The 18,065-nt window shown below is 37.9% G+C and overlaps 1 protein-coding gene across 4 annotated transcripts in view; it reads left to right on the top strand.

The window, feature by feature from the left end:
* Dclk1 (doublecortin like kinase 1) overlaps nt 1–18,065 on the top strand; it is a 381,164-nt gene that overhangs the window by 266,438 nt on the left and 96,661 nt on the right. The window lies entirely within an intron of this gene.

Raw genomic sequence — 18,065 nt, 5'->3', positions numbered from 1 at the left:
TGAGTTTAGAGAGGAAGTAGGGGGGAGAGTTTTGACTTCTATGCTATTTAAATTCTTTGAAATGTAATTTTTTAAACATTTAAGAACATTTTAAAAACAACCCTTTTATGGAACTGCACAAATATGTAAGAAAAATGATAAATTCAATACCTTGATCTGAGAATAAAAGCATTTATCTGTTTAGAAACACTCATTGCAATGTTTGTGTACATGTGCACCTGTACTCTCTATTTTATAATTTAATTTAATTTATTTTAATTCACTCTTTTACAAAACATTTTAAATAAGTATATCACTATTACTTTTGTGACATACTTATTTAACTATGATAGTCTGTTAGTGCACTTTCACTTCATTTCCCTTCATGAATATAAAGGAGAAGGTTTGAGAAAAAGCAGAAATCAAGGTAATAAGAGATGAAGACTGGGCAGTGACACAGAATCAAAAGCCAAGTTCCTTCTTAAAAAATAAAATATATCACTACTCAGCCATAAAGAATGAGAAATTAGAGATATTTATAGCTAAATGGATGCACATTGAGGCCATACTCTTCAGTGAAATAAATAGGACAGACATGTGTAAATACCAAATAGTTTCTCTGGAGTGAGAAACTGAAAGTGTAAATAAGGATCAAAAGGCATAATAGATAATGTGAAATAGGAAGAAAAGGTCCAAAGCAGAAAGGGAAGTGGGAGGGGTAGGGGAAAGGAAAGAAGGGAAAAAAAATATATGAGAAAAGGAAAAAATGGAAACAAAGTTTTATTAATAGGGAAGGACGGAGGAGTTGAAAGGAGGGCAGGGGAATGAGGAAAAATATGAACCAAGATATATAATGCAAGGTACACATTTCCCATGATGAATGTCATTATATTGTATATCTAAAATGTACCAATAAAATTAATAAAAAATAAAATATATCACCAATTCTTTTTAAAAAGTGATCATAGATTAAATCAGAATCACAAGATATCTTCTACTATATTCATAACAAAATGAACCCAAATGTCATTTAAAATTGTACTTAAAAATGAATAAATCATCAGCTTACTCAAAAAAAACAACAACAACAAATCTAGGTCATTTCACTTTAAAAAGTGGTTCCTGATGAAAGTAGATCTTCATATGGGGTTATTTATTGCTGCTCTCTTCTCTTAACGTTTTTTTGCACTGTTTGAATTCTTCTAATGGCATGTATCATCTTTACAAAAATAATGAATCTGTTACAAAATCTTTGTGATAGATCATTTTCAAAGAAATGGGCAATTATGCCTAAAATGTTTATACTTATTCTGTATATATGAGTGTGATTTCCTACCTGGGGGTCAGTAGACCTCACTACAATCCGGCTATTACTAAGAGACCATGGGTTGCATGTTGTTTCTCTTGGCTTAAATGATGTTTTGGGTTTCTTTAATTTTTGTGAGGTACACAATGTGCCAAGACTAATGAAAACAAAATTACTTATTTCCTAACAATAAAAACATCTTTCTTTTAGTAATTTAAATACACCTTTGCTGTATTTTTTGAAAGAGAAATGATCATCTACCTGTGTAATTGTCTTTGAACATGGCTTGACACTTTGGTTTGGAAATAAAGGGCCAAATTTACCATACAAATACAAGTTCACCTTGCAATTTAGGCACAATTATAGTTAATCCAGTAAATATTTGAAGATGGTAAGTCTAGCCACAAAAACAAGTTACAGTGGTGCCTTGATTCACAAACTTGATTTTTTTCCATGATTCTGGTCACAAAACAAGTTGGACAAGAACTGAATCAAATTCAATGATTAGGTTCAATGTTGACCATATGGGGACATTTGAATCAGTTCTTGTCCAGTTTCAGTTTGTGACCAGAATCATGAAGAGAATTGAGTTCGTGAATTGAGGTACCACTGTATTTATCAAAGTCATTTTCTTTCCCGAATTATTTGCCAAAGAGAACTACCTTGAGGATTGCAGTAATGACTCCTTTGATGGCTGGGGGCCAAATGCAAATCAAATATCATGTGGTTTCAGAGCTCCTGGCCACAAATCAACTATAATATCTCCCTTCTAACCAGACTTTTTTCATTGAAAGACCACAATCCTTCCAAAATCCTATATACTGTCATATTAGATGGCTACCTTCATGTGACTACAATATTTATTACTCTTAAAATGCTGTAACCCAGGGAGTTACATAAGTACTGCATGGGGAATTCATTTCAAGCCACATTTGACCCTATGTTGTAAAGGTGATCTTCAAATAGAGTTAAGGAAAATAAATCAAGTTTTCAACCCAAAGTCTACATTCTCCTAATAAAAAAGAAAAGAGGCTTTAGATGTTTCTAACATTTTTCTTCTTTTCTTCACTGCAGAACTGAAGATTAATCACATGTGCCCAGAGATGTAATTTAATGTCTGTCATTTGTACTGGAAGGGAAAATAGATAAATGGCTTCTGAAGAGGATCCTTTAAAATTAAACTATACAACGAAGCATTTTGTTAGGCAAATGATATAAAGGATATTTCTCATTGAAAGGGTAGTCAAGGGGTGAACATGAGAAATAGGGCAATAAATATGCTTTTTGGCAAATGTGATGAAAAGAAATCTCATGTTTTCAGATCAATACACAGAATTAGCCACAAAAATTACCTTACTCTTTGAATGTCTCCTTTATGGAAGAATTTCGAAAGAAGAAATTATTTAGAAATTTGTTTGACTCAAGACAACTTTGTTATTCATAACTTTATTTTCCATCTATATGTGTCAATATACTTTCTTTTAAAGGCTTCTGTTTTTATTGGTAGAATCTGTCCCTAAAAAAATAGCCTCACTAATTTTTTTCGATATATTGATTAAATTATGCTTGTGAGACCCTAGGAAATTGTCTTTCCTAAATTTTCACAGAATGAAAGACTGGAAAGTTTGTTTTAAAAATTATATAATCACCACTCTCTCCAAACCAGAATTTCTAAAATTCTCATCTGTTCATCAATTTTTCCTCAAGTCAGTGCTTCCTTGAAAGTGACTTAAACTCGAAGCAAGATGAAAGGACAAGGATGAGAATCAGGGACAGCCTCCAATGAGATTTGTGAACAACCAGATCATGCAACAAGAAACCTAGTGAACAGGCTAACTAGTGGATAATAAACGTAAGGCAGATATGTTGGCTGACTGTAAACATACTTAATGATTCTACTCTGTATTGGAAAACCTATCTGAGGTGCTTAAGTGTGTAAATCCAGACTAATACTGAGAAATCCACAAGAATGCCTGTATTTGTCAGCTTTCTTCCACTGGGACAAAATGCCTGACATCTGCAATTTAAAGGAGGAGAGGTTCATTTTGATTCCCAGTTTCAGAAGTCTCAGTCTATGGTCAACTGGCTCCGAGGCAAAGATGGCATGATGGATGGGGAAGGAAGAGGAAAACTGCTCAACCCATGGCAGCCAGGAGGAAGAGAGAGCAGGAAAAGCCAGAAGGGGATGGGGCTCCAAAGGCACAACCCCACTGACCCACCTCCTCCAACTGGGCCCCACCTCCTAACAGCACATTCAACTATGAACTCGCCAGTGGATTCATCCATTGATGATTATAGCATCCTCTTGATCTGATCACCTTCCAAAAGCCTATCTGTGATGAAACTTTTGGGGGACATTTCAGATGGAAGCTGTCATGATGCCCATTTCTACTTAGTTCAACTATTTTCAGGTGTTCACCTCTACACTCACTCAAACAGGTTACCAGTGGCACTCGGATCACCTGTATTTTCCCCACATGATTATATTAACATGTAGAACTATTAACCAGTATGCACTTCAATGTTTGCCAACTGAAAATAGTAGATTTCATCTATGGAGACAAGTTCTCACTTTGCCAAAAATATAAGCAGCTCAGAAATATGGCTTCTTTACAACTGTGGTGAATGAACATTTAGGGAATTGCCATCCAGCTGAGGACACAGTTACCTTCTCAGCAAGTACTGAAAAAGGACTGAAGGGGGTGTGACTACGGAGCGATTTAGAATCCATTGAAGATCCTAGCAAAGGTAGTTTCTAGAAATGTATCTTTACTCAAACTTGTGAGACTTTATCTCTGGAACTTTACATTTTTTAATTCTACTTAATCTTTAAGTGAAATAATCTAACTTGCTGTTTTTCTCTGGAAAAGCAGAAGAGTCAGGAAAGCTATCTACAGACTAAAAATACTGAATAGTTTCTCTGATGTGAGAAACTGCAAGTGTAAATAAGGACTAAAATGTATAATAGATAATGTGAAATAGGAAGAAAAGGGACAAAGAGGAAGGGGAAGTGGGAGGGGTAGGGGGAAGGAAAGAAGGGAATGGAATTAATATGAGAAAATGAAAAAATGGAAGCAAAGTTTTTGTAAATAGGAAGGGATTGGAGGGGTTGAAGGGAGGGCAGGGGAGTGGGGAAAAAATAAGAACCAAGAGAGATTACATAAAAGTGCAAATTTCCAATGATGAATGTCATTATATTGTATACCTAAAATGTACCAATAAAATTAATTAAAAAAAAAAAGAAGTCCTAACATGTGGGCATCATCTGGTTCCTGAGTTCTGAAAAAAAGAAAATAATTTATTTCATTTCTGTTTCCTGGGTTCTCTCATGCTGCTTTCTTCAAAGAGTACCCTGGAAACCCATAGGCATAACTGATTCTCAGAAAACTAATTTATGTGCAGCACTTAATTTAATTTCTCTGCTGGCTCTCTTGGTGACACTCATCAGATCGCTTTTAGAAAAGAGGCATTGCTTGTGTAGCACCAATGTGGGCTTCTGCTAACACCCTTTGTTTCTTTAGGCTATGCGTTTCTGTATATTCCAAGAGGTCATGAATTATAAAGCCTAATTTAGAACAGTATCTAACCCATTGCAGAAAAACATAACTGGTTACTGTACTTTTCAGTGTCTCCTTGGAAGAAATGCAAGCTTTCTTAAGAACTTAGTTCAGCCTTTATTATCTAGCTTTTCCTGAGATCTAAGAACTTCAGCTACAATTTTAACTCCTTCCTTTACATGGTGCTATTATTTTAGGTGCAAAACCCTGTAATACTAGCTCCATATAATTATTTATGATTAAAAACCATCACAAGATACTTCAAAAGTTTTACTTCTTCGGACCATAGAATCATTACTTTATCAATGAATTTATTGATGAATGAAATCATAGAATATCAATGTATTCTATGCCTCTCATTGTTTTAATTTTTCAATTATAAAAACACAAACCTATAGTCTGAATTACATATCAGAAAAATATGGTTTTTGTAGGTCCTTAATTTGAAAGTATGGTATAGCTAATTCAGTTCCTCATTTTTTGTTTTCTGTCAAATCTCTCTCTCTCCATACACACACACACACACACACACACACACACACACATGCTGGTAATACCCAGCTCTTCCCTGAAAATGGTGAATTTATCAACTTCAGTGACTCTCTCTATTCCTTAAGCTAAAACTTCTTAATTAAATCTTATCCCAATGAGTCTTTGCTCAGAAGTAAATTTATGTCATTGTTTTTATAATCACTCAATCCCTTTATAGCCATGTAACTTCAGCTTGTTATTTATTATAACATTCTGATTACTTCTTCTGCACAAGAGTCTGAATATATTCCTTGTCCTTAGTTACGTTTTTGTTCTTGGTGTCTCAGTTGAATTTTAATTTTTCCTCCTTGAAATGTCAGTGCAGTTTCAAAGATGATCAGGACTGGAGAATTCTCTTTCCAAGTCTTGTCTCTACCTTAAGAACCATGAAGTCTCATGTGTCTCCTGTGTGGACTCAGATTTGAAGGTCCTTTCTCAGGATGAGAATGCAAATACCTTTCCTGGTAGACAATCTCTGTTCTTAATCAAGCTTGATGTCCACTTCACAGAACATCTAGATGAGGGTGTGTGCCTTGCTGGAAACTTCATTTACATACGAGCTCCTCTTCCCACCAAGAACTGGATTCTTCTGGTATAATTGACCTGATGATACCTGAGCAAGATAGGCGCATCTCACACAGTTCCCTTCCTAACTGTCCCAAGGGATATACCTTGAGTGTGTACCTTCCAATAAAACAGATGTCCTAAACTTCCCTAATTATCAAGGGTACCTGGCATTATTAAAAATATAAATTTTCAGACAGCCAGCATCATAAGCTCTGGAGAAGAGGCTTGGGAAGTTGAATATTTAATAAAAATTCCCAACTGATTCCTATCATCAGGGAAGTCAGAAAATACTACCATAAAATATTTATTTCTAGATAATATTTTTAACTCTATCATGTAATCCCTTCTAGAATTAGGAAGCTTTATTTATTATCATCTATGGCCCTATTGCTCAAATTATTTCTTGAGTTCCAGAATCATAGTCAGCTTGAGATGTACCAGGTAAGACCCGGGTATCTGGCCTAGGGGTTTGGAATTTCTGGGGACTGGGCCCAGAAATCTGTTGGATTTTTTTCCATATGCTTCCACAAATCATTCTTATCCTCATTAGTATTTCAAAACTGCTAATCTGAGAGCTCCCCTCCATTGTTCTAGAGCATTTCTTCTCAAGCTGTAATGTAAATGTGAAGCACCAGGAACGTTAGTAAAGACACATATTCTGACTTGGTAGGTCTGGGATGAGGCCTGAGATTCTGCAAGCTCCCAGTCATGCTGGGGCAGCTGGTCCATGGACCACATAAGCAGCAAGGTGATGAGAGTTTCCCTAACTGAGATGGCCTGAATTGAACAACACAGAGCCTGCAACTATTTTTAATGGAAGAGTGGTAGGCTTAATTATTATTCAAGCTATGACTGGTCATAAACTCATTAAAGGCTCAGAAGATAATTCAAAAACAATGCTTTATTCTTTGTGAATGATAAATCCAGAATTCTCAACTATCATCATTGTGTGCTGCCCAGAAAGTCCAGACCATGCACCTTTCCCAGGAAGTCCCTTCCAGGCCTCCTGACTCCTGACCCACTTGGGCCTATGCTAGACACCTGAGCTTCGAGGCTACTGGATCTATACACCTACTCTTTGTTTTCTGCATAAATGGAATAAAGTCAGGTGTAAGGAAGCTTCACCCAAGGACGGGGCTATCAAATTTGATTTCAGGTCACATCTTTCTGCTCTTTTGTTGTTGTTATTATTTTTTCATTTTCTTTTCTCTAGAAGAAATTCTTACTCATTTTCTAACTCTCAAGTCTTAAGTAATTTACCTGTTTCTTATTTTTTAATCTGTCTTTCAGATCCTTCCCATCTTGTAGCTAATGAAAACCAGGTGGTCATTAAATTGTTAATAAATAGGACAACTTGTTCTTCCAAAGTATTCCTTTTGCTGGATCTCAGGATGATAATTTGATGATTTTTACAAATTTGATTTTGGGTGAAATCTGAAATAGGTCATATATTTTTCTTTTTCAAGATGTATTTGCCTTTTTAATTTATTTCCTCATACTTTTAACTTAATTATGTCTAACAAATACTGCATTGCACAATTATTTCAAACTCTGACCCTCTGGATTTGCTCAGTGATTTTCTTATCCATACACCAGACACTAGCGAAAAAGCTTTATGATCTGTGGATCCCTATCAGTAAAATCAGTTGGGTTTTAATTTTTTTTTTAATTCCAGGTCTCACTTCCAGTGATTCTGATTTAGGAAGCCTGGAGGGGAAAAGAATCTGCATTTTCAAGGGCTGAAAAGCCTGCCTTTTATCCTACAGAAAGACTGTAGGCTGTGGTCCCTCCTGCATGTGTATACACAGTCACTGCACTGTGTGGGCCCTTCAGTAGGACTTGCCAAGACACTGACAAAGAGCATGTAAGCTGGGACTCTCTGTGCCCCTGCAATCCATCCTCAAGCAGTGTAGACTATATCTCCTCATATACACCCAGTCATTCTCTTCCACTTAGATGGAGAAGCCACCATCCCTTCTCACTTAGATGAGCTTCATTTAAGATCTTTCACAGCATCCAGAGGGGTCTTTTAGACTAATGAATCAGACCATATCATCACCCTTACTAAACTCCTTCTATAACTTCTCATCTTGCTTAGAGTAAAATACAAACCCCATATTTGATCTTTCTAATCCTGACTTGATCCAGTGCCTGCCTTCCTCTCTTCCCTTTGACTTACCCATAGCTGGCTTCTTCCTATGTCCAGAGCTTAGCTTCAGTGTCCCCTATGGCAAGAGATCTTCTCTAACCACCAATATGGAGAAACCACTCACTCAGCCAACCCTGTCATATCATCCTTTTAATTCTTGTCAAAGTACTTATAATATTCTCTTCTTTCTGTTTTTGTTTGTTTAAAGCCCATTTTATCCACCAGATTTCATAAGAGCAAGGACCCTGTCTACTGATTTGCTACTGTATCCCAACACCTAAAACAGCAAGAACTCAGGAAATATTCTTACAAAATGAATGCATTTAAGTTGAGCAAGGAAATGTGAGGAGAAGTTTACCAGGTAAGGTGGAGGTAGGGAAGAAATGTTCCTTGCAGGAAAATTAATATTATATTGCCCAGAAGTAGGATAATATTTAGTTCATTTAAGAAAACAAAACAGTGAGTGTATCCAAAGGAAAGAAGAGAGAAGATATGAAGTAGGTAGGCAACTTACCTAGTGGTGGCAAACCTGTGACACACATGCTGCAGCCAGCTATTTTTTATCACGGAAAGCTCCAAAAGGTTCACCATCACTGTTATAGGCTATGGTAAGCATATTTCCACAGAGCAAAAGAATTATTGAAAGAAAACAAGCAGAGAATAAAAACAAGCAGAGATTTCATGACAAAAATTCTCAAAAATGGCTCAAAAAAGACACACATACTATAGCAAATTAAATAGCTAGCAAGGAGGGACATTTAGCTATAAGTAGTTAAGGGTCTTGAGATGAACTTCCGTTACTCAGGTGGGCTCATATGCTACCAAAAATCTTCATGTAAGAAAGAAGCAAAAGGAAATAACACAGATGCACAGAGGAGAAGTCCTTGTGCAAGATGGAGACCGAGACTTGAGCCATTTGACCACAAACAAAGAATGCGCAGAAGAAACATGAAGCAAATTATCCCCTAGAGCCTTTGGAAGAATTACGGTCTTACTAACATCTTGACTTCAGACTTCTGGCTTATAGAATTATGAGCAAATACATTTCAGTTATTTTAAGCCAGCAAGTTTATGGTAATTTTTCATGGCAGCCACAAGAAACTAATACACATAGTTTGGAAAGAAGAGAAAGAAATAGGAATTAAAATGATAAGTGCCATTATGCACATGGATCTGTCCGATGAATGTTGGCCCAGAGTAAAAGTGAGGTTGCTAGTGTTCATTTGTTCTTTCTTTAGTCAGCCATCTTTCCCTGCTGGGCTATTGTCATTATCCTACCAGATAAAAGTAAGCTTACTTCACACTGTATGCTGCTCCACTCATGCTAGCTACTTTATTTTGTGTTAGCTAAAGAAACAGTGTCTGTCCCAGGGATCAAACTGACAGAGAGAGTATGCTCATCTCCAAAGTGGCACAAAAACATGGCCTCCAGGAGCCTGAGGTGTGAGTGAGAAAATTTCCTGCACCCATGGTACCCAGTGCTCCAGTCATAGCTACGAGAGAACTATGTGTGCAGTGAAAAATAAATAAAGACCAACTAAGTGAGAAAAGGGAAAGCTATCCTGAACCTGCTACAGCAGGGATTCAGCCATCATCACTTCCCTTTGGACAGAGACTACACAGGCAGGTGGAGGAGTGGGGAAGCATTATAGTGGAAAGCAGGGAAGGCTCAGGTATGCCTGATGGGGCTGTCAGTGTGGGGAAGAGGCAGGCAGGATAACTGGAAGTGGGGTATCTTAGTGGGTTACTTGGGGGAAGTATATTAGATTTCCTCTGGTTGCCCCAACATTGTGAACAGGGACGGACAAAAATTAGAAAAGCTATCAGTTATATATGAAGTCTTGGCCATTTTAGGCTAATTGTTACAGAGGACATTGTTTGGCTTCTGGGAGTGCTGCTAAAGCTAGTAGTCTGACCTAGTCTGACTTCTAGTGTGTTGCCTTCTTGGCTGGTTAGCATGGAAAAGGGGTCAGTTTCCTGGGCATGATGCCTCAGGCTGTGGATCACATTTCTGACTTAGATAGGACCTGGATGTTGTCCATCTATGTATTTAGTCTCTCAAGGTGCTCACTCTTTGGTGAAAACTAAGAAAGTGTTGGGCAGACTGATATGGCACCCAACACACTGGGATGTGTTCAGACCTCTCACTGAAGACACACAAGAATCTTATGAGAAGAAGCTCAGAGCCTGCCAAGAGGGACTTCTCCATGTTGGTAACTGCTGTACTTTCAAACAAATGAAAAAGCCTCTTGGTGAAGCCAATGAAGAGGCAGACAGCCCTGAGCAAATAGCAGAGGGCAGACAATCAGAAAAGACTGCTTTCTTGGATGTATTTTCTGCTGATGATGTTGGGTTCTTATGAGGAAAACAAACTTACCAACTAAACTGACATTTCAAATTCAGAAACGCAAGACCCTGAGTTCTAAGAAGCTAGAGGGAACGTGACTCCTTTGTTTTGAGGCAATACTGCCAGACTTCGTGACCAGAGTTGCAAATCTTCATGTTTCAATCAGTTAAGAACAAAAATCTCCTCCTGGATCCTTGTATTTGTCTAAAAAACCTTAGAAAGTACTGTTTTGGGTTGGTTCCAAAAGAGTCATCCCAGAGGTCAGGTGGGACCTGGAAGGGAAAGGTCTTGCCTTAGTGTAGCTGATTGTGTATGTGTTTCTGGCCCTTCTGCAACACTCAGGCTTGCACAGCAAATCATAGAAGTCTCCTTTCTCTACCTGCACCCCATGACTTCTTTTGTCACCAATTCTCATCTAAGAAACCACCAACATTTAAAGGCCCTATGCTCCAAGTAATTAATGTTGATCCGGTTGTAACAAGACTTCTGGAAAACCTTAAGGATTGCTAAGTGCATCACTTGCATTGCAGTGGATGCATTAAAACCCAAAACTATCAATTCATATTGGCCAAACCCACAGAATGTGTAAAATGCATTGGTTAGAAGCCCAGGTATGCCTTTGCCGATGACTTTCTTATTACCATCAAGAAGAATTCAGGAATTAATTGAGGCCTCCGTCCAGAAACATTGTCTAAGCACACTCTCTAGCAGTGATTCCTAACTAGAGGCAATAGTCTCCCATCAGGGAACATTTGGCAACATATGGAGACATTTTTGGGCATCATAGCTAAGAAGGTGCTGCTGGTATCTAGTGGGTAGAAGCCAGGGACGTAACTAACAACTGGCACTAAACAGCACAGTTGCCATGTAGGAGGAAGGAAAGACCAGCAAGGGTAGACTCAATTCCAGGAAATAAGGAGCTGGTAGAACAAGGCACAAAGTAGCTTTTCTTCCTTTGTGTTTGGAGGCCTTTCTTTTTCTCCTTCCCTCAAGGGCTGAAACTCAGACATAGCAAAACCAGGCAATTGGTATCATGTGGATGAAAACAGTTGGTGTGACAGAAATAAGAGAGTAGAAAGCTGGGTTACTACTCTGTGGAGCAAAACCATCTACCCCCTCAAGACCCTGGCATACCTCTAGACTATTATGAAGGAGAAAATTAACTTTTATTTGACTGCTAGAGAAAAGGAAAGTATTTAGAGAGGAGAATCACTCATGCTATCACAACAGTAGAACTGAATAGTGACTCTTGAGATGTTAATACAGAAAATGCCAGCACCATAAATCCTTTTGCAAATATTATATAACATATCAACTCACAGCCAGTGCCTCCAGAGCCACACAGTGCAGGAACACGTGGGCGCCAGCTGGAACGCTTAGCTGGTGTTCTGAAAGCTGTGCAGGGCCAGTTGAGGTGCTGGGCCAGTTGAGGTTGTGAAAGCTGTGCTGGCTGAGACACACGTGCCTATATTTTTAGAAGGTACATTTAAAATCTCAGTTTGGGGAACTTTACTCTCTTGCTAAGTCATTCCAACTGATGCCTTTGTCTCCAACTCAGTCTGCTCCAGAGCTGGTTTTTCTTAAAGCTGCATTTTAGAATGTCCCAATCTTGTTTCTATCCCAGACATGCCACATATGGAGCTTAAAGAAGCAGCACTTTTGCCAGACTCCATAGACAGTAGTGTTAGGAATCTTGTGGTAGTGTCAGTTTAATTCAAAAACCAGATGGAACAGAAATATAGGACAGGCCTCAGTCCTTCCTAGAACATGCAACTAGGAAGATGCACATGAGCCCTTCCTGCAAGGAGCCCTTCCTGCAAGGAGCCTACATTTGTTATAATGTTTTTGTGAAGCGTGAAAATCATTATATATCTATAGAAAGTAAACTTTGGTCATCAATTATACCAGGAATGATATGTTTAGGTCACCCATGCATACAAACTGGAGATGAGTTAAAGGTGGCAAAAGCTTCAAAAACCCTAAGACAGGAAGTGAGGGACCCCCATCACAAGGTGCTCAAGGAGAGCTGGACAGCACTCAGTGGGGGAGAACTCTCCTGAATATAGGAGCCAGTTGACTCAGTGACAGTTAATAACCTCGCTATTCTCATAGGTTCCTTCCAACTTGGAGAATAGGAACATGTAAGGACAGCCCTGGAGAATTATCCAGAATTTCTAGTTCTCTCTTTTTGTCATTGAGCTTGTGCCATTTTTATAAAAAATCTCTGGAACTGAGTGTGCTTCCTGACTCTCTTTTGCATATATGAGCAGAGAGGAATATTGTTCCATTTATAAGCTTTATACTCTTGCCAAATTGAGAGGAAGTTTGTCTTTGTAATCAGGATAGGCCAGAGAAAGAAAGAGCACCAAGTATCTATTGCTTATAATGAATTCTTTTAGATAAACTTGCATTAGCTCCTTCACTGTTCAGAACAACTGAAGGTAGAGTCAAGGTGAAAGGCCTACTGCCTACAAGTGCTTTTATTCTGACCAGTTTACAAAATAGATAAGAGTGAAAACATTCCTTATTTAAAGAGTATTCCCTAGCCAGCATGCAGTATGTCATCAACGTTGTCCAGACATCCAAAGGTCTTCCCTTTTTCTTGTTCAAGTTTCTCTAAAAGGTACAAGTGAGCCCTTTTGATGCATGAATGTTGTGTATCCTCAGGTGAGCTGCCAGTGGAGCTGGCAGGAGACAGCTCTGAGGAGCCAGCTCCTCAGGTGGAGCTCTGTAATGATTTCTATTCCTCAGCATCTTCTATAACACTTCAGCCTACCCACCAACTGTTTGAGGTGGGGGGATCTGCCTAAGTGAAGGTTCTTATGCCTCTTGGAACATGCCCAGCGAATATGTTTTACCTCCTCCCTATATATAACCATCTGGGTTGCCTCTTCAAATCTGTCCATCACAGAATCCCCATTTCTTGAGTGCCCTGGCTGAAGGTGGGAAACATTTTAACTTGTCTCTTTCCAAATCCCCTAAACATCTATGAAATTAATGTTAGTATAGACCATATACAAAATGATACTTTTACTTCAAAGACTTATGAATATAGGAACTTTCTAAAGCAAAGATTTAATAACACCTTGCTGGTTTGCTTGCTTTGTTATGGGTTATCAAAGGTGCAATTTGTCTGTTTGGTCTAAAGGGTTTATTGGCTCACAGTTCTGGAGGTTCCAGTCCAAGATTGGGTAGTTCCATTGCTTTTATCCCCAGTGAGGGCTGTACATCATAGTATGTGGCAGAGGAAACATTACATCTTAAGCTAGGAAGAAGAGACAGAGGACAGGACCAGAGTTCCACAATTTCCCTGAAGGACACAATGACCTAATGACTTCCTGCTAAGCCTCATCTCTCAAAAACTGCACCACCTCTCAACAGCACCACCCTGGGCACCAACGCTTTAACACGTGGACATTCAACTATACTATATCCATATACAGTCAGCCTTCCACATTCACTGGTTCTAACAATCAACCAAGGATAAGATTCAACCAAGTGTGCATGGAAAATGTTCAGAAAAAAAGTTGCATCTATATTAATCATATACAGACTTTTTTCCTCATCACTGTTCACCGAACTATAAAACAACTATTTGAACAGACTTTGCAGTTTATTAGGTATTAGGTGTAATCTAGAGATAGTTAAAGTATACAAGAGGATTGTATGCTGTTTCATATAAGGGACAGAATCATCCACAGATTTTGCTATGTATGGGGGTCCTGGAGCCAGTTCCCTGGGGCTACCAAGGGATAAGTGTACTTAGGGTATGCTGCAGTCTTTGGTAACAAGTCCAGCAGTGCCATGGCCCTCATGGCTGAAGGGATGATGGAGTGAAAAACGACAGTGAGAGATTAAGAAACTTAAAGAATAAGACAAAGAAGACAAAGAGGACAGAAAAGTTTACATAGCTGAGGCCAGTTGGAAACTGTCTTGATGAGACAAAAAGCTTGGCTTATATCCTCAGCACCTTTACTTATAGTGCAGATAAGGAAACGGAAAGGGGATGTCTGATTGGAACAGAGAGAATGGCTAAGGTCTGCAGGACATCATGCTTGATGGTTCTCTGGTGAATGGGTGGGAAGGAAGATAGTCCTCTTCTAGGCCAGGCCTTGCTCCACCAAGCCCTCGGAGGGAGGAGGCAAGTTAGGCCAAGTGATCTGCAGCACATCCATCACTCCCAGCACTGCAGCTTCCTCCAAGTGACTCAGTACAGTTCTCCAGTGTCCTCTTGCTTAAAGGAGTATCTACATTGTCCAGTATCTCCACAGCCTAAGGAAATGAAACCCTCTCAGAAAATTGGTCAATAAAATTTAAGGGTGCCAAAAATGATCAAAATGAAAACATTATTGTCCCCAAGGCAAGCACCCCAACATAAGAGGTGACACTTTCACTTTCACCAGATATAGTGAAAATGTCCTTTGTGAGAACAAAAAAACTTTCTATTTACTGGCCATTTAGGTCATATTGTTCGCAATGTTTCTAACTTGTGGCTTTAAAGCTGACAATAATTTTGGTATTCTCACTGAATAGTTTCTCTAGTGTGAGAAACTGAAAGTGTAAATAAGGACTAAAAGGTATCATAGATAATGTGAAATAGGAAGAAAAGGGGCAAAGGGGAAGGGGAAGTGGGAGGGGTAGGGAAAAGGAAAGAAGGGAATGGAATTAATATGAGAAAAGGAAAAAATGGAAACAAAGTCTTTGTAAATAGGGAGGGATGGAGGGGTTGAAGAGAGGGCAGGGGAAGGGGGAAAAATAAGAACCAAGAGAGATTATGTAAAAGTGCAAATTTCCAATGATGAATGTCATTATATTGTATAACTGAAATGTACCAATAAAATTAATAAAATTTTTTTAAAATTTTAATTTTGGTATTCTCTCTTAGCATTTTTTTCTCACTGCATTTTTCACCATTATAAAATACAATTCTTCTTTAAATTAATTAAAATATTTAAAATCCAAACTTTAATTGGAAAGATGGTTGGAGCTGTATTATTTCTCTAATTTGTGTGTTGGCACTGTAGTAGTCTTTAACTGGGTTTATTTTGACCAGGGGTACAGGGAAGTGACTGCAATTTTGTGTTGTTTCTATTTCTGCTGTTCAGCACAAGCCTTTCAGAATTATACTAACCCCCAGTAGGACTCATGAAGCCTACTCTTACCCTGAAAGTAAATGGCACAAGGTCTGTAATTATCTTTCAGACTCTATGGTCCCCCGCGTTATTACTTTATTATAACTCCACTTTTGAAAGAGTTTATTATTTCTTTTTTAAAAATATAATAGACAACTTGAAAGAAAGTTAGCTTTAGTATCTTGAACTCTTAATTTAATGCTAATATGAAAACTGGTTGCTCACCACCTTTCCACCTCCATCGTCACCCTGTACACATTTCTCAAGATGTGTGAGCCACAGTGTCAGATACTGCAGTGGTGAGAAAGTCACCAACCAAAGAGGCTTAGGTTCTGATTCAAGTCATTTAACCTTTCTAAGACTCAGTTTCCTCATTTCTAAAGTGAAAGTTTAGATTAGTCCAGTGAATACTAAGAGTTCACAGAAGTAGTACCAGCACCAATATTATTATTTTTGAGCAGCTGTTACATCTTGTTAGTATGTCAGGCACTGGATAATATCCAATGTAGAAAGGAGACAGAAAGATAGAGGAATAAATAAATAATTTTGATTGAATTATAATATGCAGATAACTGCTTTCAAAAAAAGCAACGGAAGCAACAGGATCATGACATGAGCTCACAGGCTCTTTTCAATACTTCAGAAATCTCATGGATTTGCTTGCTCTACTAAAACTGAGGTGCCTGGCTGAAGTAACTAGTATCTTTCTGGTAACTAGAAAAACATCAGCTTACTGTGGCAAGATTGGTTCTGTTATTCTGGTCTAGAGCCCTGGTTGGTAGTTAGAACCATAGCCAGCAGTTCTGGCACCTGTGACAAACCCTAAAATCAACTTTTTAATACATATTACAGCTTGAAAATGGCTGTTATTAACAATGTGCACCATCTGGTAACTTTCTATTTTAACTATTCATTCCTGCTAGCTAGATGCTGAGCTTTTTAAATTATTGCTTTAAATTTATGTGACCTCTAAATGTTCATGACCTGAGACAAATACTCCTGGTCATTCTGTCCTCATTTATAGTCTTGATTTTGATTAGTGTGATTGCATGTGCTATTATTTATGAGCAACCTGTTGCACTAACCAACGTTTTTCAGTGTTTTATGAAATAAAATTTAGTAACAAGCCTTGCTTGGAAAAAAAAAAAAATCTATGCACCACTACCAGGTGGCCAGAATTTCATATTCCAAATTTGTATTGTTTGTTCTATATCTCACCTGTCACTCTTGGTGCCTAGCACATAGTGGGCACTTGCTAAACATGTAGCTGGAAGCATGCCCGTGGACTGGCCACATTATGCCAATGCAGTTTGGCTGTTAATATGCTGCAGATGTCCAAATCCAGGGTGTATTATCATTTCCCAGTACACCAAGTCCTGAGCTATGTGAGGTCTTCTTCACACAGTCCAAAACTTGGCTGTGTGAATTAAAATCTCTATGGACGCATCCTGAACATTATTATCCCATGTGAATGGTCTTGATGTTCCTGATAATATCTTCTATATTATTAATCCCATTTCTTGGTTATTCATATCTTCTAATTTTTACAATTATGCCCATATGTATAACTTTTTTCCCTTCTCTTAAAAAATGAAATGTCCTACAGGACCACCTGGGTAGCCAAAGCAGCCAGCAGGGCCCCAAGTAACTTCTGGGAAAAACACAGCAAGTGCAGTGTACCCTGATTCCTTTCTGTTTCTGACTATGGAAAAAAGGCAGAGGAAGTCACACACACTAATATCTCAAGGAACAATTTCCCTCCTTCTCCTTGTCACCCACCTTCATGAAATCTTTTCTTTTTCCCCAGTTCAGTTCATGAGTCTCTTCACTATGCCCTATTTTGTATTTCAAGTCTTGTAACATCTTTATTTTATATGCACTTCATTTCTTTTTACTAATAATATGAACTACTTTATTCATCCAGAGTGGATAAGGGAAAGGAACATGCTTTGAACTTACAAAATTAGAACTGTATTGATAGGGAAAAAGAAATTCAAAGGTAAAGCAAGACATTAGCATTAGATGTTCAGTTGTAGGAGTTACTTGTTATTAAAGTATAAAATGGTTTAAAAATGCACAATGAAAACATTAATAAATTACACTTTAATTTTAAACTATTATATTTAAAAAGAATACTACTTTTAAAAGGCTAACATTTTAACAACCACTGTAAATAGAAATATTTATAACATGATAGATATGTTATAGTACAGACTACATGTAATATAAACTATATATAGTATAAACATATATACATATATAGTATATATAGTATATACAAAATAAACATATATGTTATAGTATAGACTTTAACATGATAGACTTTTTTTTTTTGAACTAGTGATCAAACTTGGGACCTTGTGCTTGCAAGGCAGTCGGTAGAACCTCTGAGCTAAATTCCCAGCCCCTTGATAGACTTTTAATATAGAATATACTCTTACAATGAGAAAAAGATCATCCCAGTTGCAGAAGAGAAAGGTATATAAATAAGTAATTG

The sequence above is a fragment of the Heterocephalus glaber genome, unplaced genomic scaffold, assembly GCF_053883595.1.
Source record: "Heterocephalus glaber isolate CG9 unplaced genomic scaffold, H.glaber_assembly_v1.0 deba00001720, whole genome shotgun sequence".
Taxonomy (NCBI): Eukaryota; Metazoa; Chordata; class Mammalia; order Rodentia; family Bathyergidae; genus Heterocephalus; species Heterocephalus glaber.
The sequence above is the reverse complement of the archived record's forward strand: the minus strand, read 5'-3'. Positions and strand labels throughout refer to the sequence as shown.